We start from the raw sequence: 1,522 nt of genomic DNA, 5'->3' as shown, positions 1-1,522 counted from the left end.
TTTTGCCCTCAGAACAGCCTCAATTCGTTGGGCCATGGACTCTACAAGGTGTTGAAAGCGTTCCACAGGGATGCTGGCCCATGTTGACGCCAATGCTTCCCACAGTTGGGTCAAGTTGGCTTGATGTCCTTTGGGTGGTGCATCATTCTTGATACACACGGGAAGCTGTTGAGCGTGAAATACCCAGCAGCGTTGCAATTCTTGACACAAACCGTTGCGCCTGGCACCTACTACCATACCCTATTCAAAGGCACTTAGCTCTTTTGTCTTGCCCATTCACCCTCTGAATGGTACATATACATATGTCTCAATTGTCTCAAGGCTTAACAATCCATCTTTAACCCGTCTCCTCACCTTCATCTACACTGATTGAAGTGGATTTAACAAGTGACATTAATAAGGGATCATAGCTTTAACATGGATTCACCTGGTCAGTCTCTGTCATGGAAAGGGCAGGTGTTCTAAATGTTTTGTATACTCAGTGTATGTGTGTTTTTACAGTATTTGTGTGTGTGTATGTTTGTCTGTCAGTCAATTGGTCTGTTATTGCACGGATCAGTACACCATTCTGGTTATCACAGAGAATACTGCTGCAAATAAAGCCTGTAATTGTGATTGATATTGCTGAGTTTTGACAATAACTATACTGGAAGGGCTTTCCAAACCCAAATGTCAAGCAAACAAGATGTTGCAAAATGGCTGTAGCATACAAACGCACCCTAAATCGTTTTTGCTTCACCAAATAAAATGTATTTCAAAAGCAAAACATGTCAATTTAATTGCATCAATGATCAGTACTGAAGACTGTGGTTCCATTCCAAATGGCACCCTATATTCCATACACAGTGCACTACTTTTGACCAGAGCCATATGGGCATTGGTCAAAAGTAGTGCACTATATAGGGAATATAGGGTGAAGTTGGAACACCACATATGACAGATGGGACGTTGGGTGAAAATGCGTTGCTCTGAAATGTGTCTCGATATGAAATAAAGTTAATCTGCACAAAGCAGTTGTTCATGTTTGCCCTTTTGTAACCTATTACCAAATATATTATTACAACATTCATATTATTAGGTCATAAATGATAAGAGCATCCACTTCCTAGGACCTAGATCAATATACAGCCTATTTAACCTTAGCCCTTGATCATGACTCTCAGTTCCATTACATTACACATAAGAGTCATTGGACGAAGGCGTCTTCGGTTTAGAGGCAACGTTCGGTCTGAACATTAACACGCATCGGTTGCAGTACGGTTTTGGAAGCAGACCTAATCTTCATGTCGAATTACGTGAGGCTTATTTGATCTAATAGAAGTTTAGGCTGTTACAAATGTACTGATATAAGGGGATGCACTTGGCATTGCAGAACTTTGAGAAAAGCTAGGTATGCCTGTTGTTCACGTGCATATCTGCCCTCTCATTGGCTAGAATGGTCCCACCTGATCTCGCTTGCCCGCAATAATTGAGGACCTGCGTTTCAATTTTTTCCATGTAATAGATCATCTTTGGTGTAGAT

The sequence above is a fragment of the Coregonus clupeaformis genome, chromosome 21, assembly GCF_020615455.1.
Source record: "Coregonus clupeaformis isolate EN_2021a chromosome 21, ASM2061545v1, whole genome shotgun sequence".
Classification (NCBI taxonomy): Eukaryota; Metazoa; Chordata; class Actinopteri; order Salmoniformes; family Salmonidae; genus Coregonus; species Coregonus clupeaformis.
Note: the sequence above shows the minus strand (reverse complement) of the source record.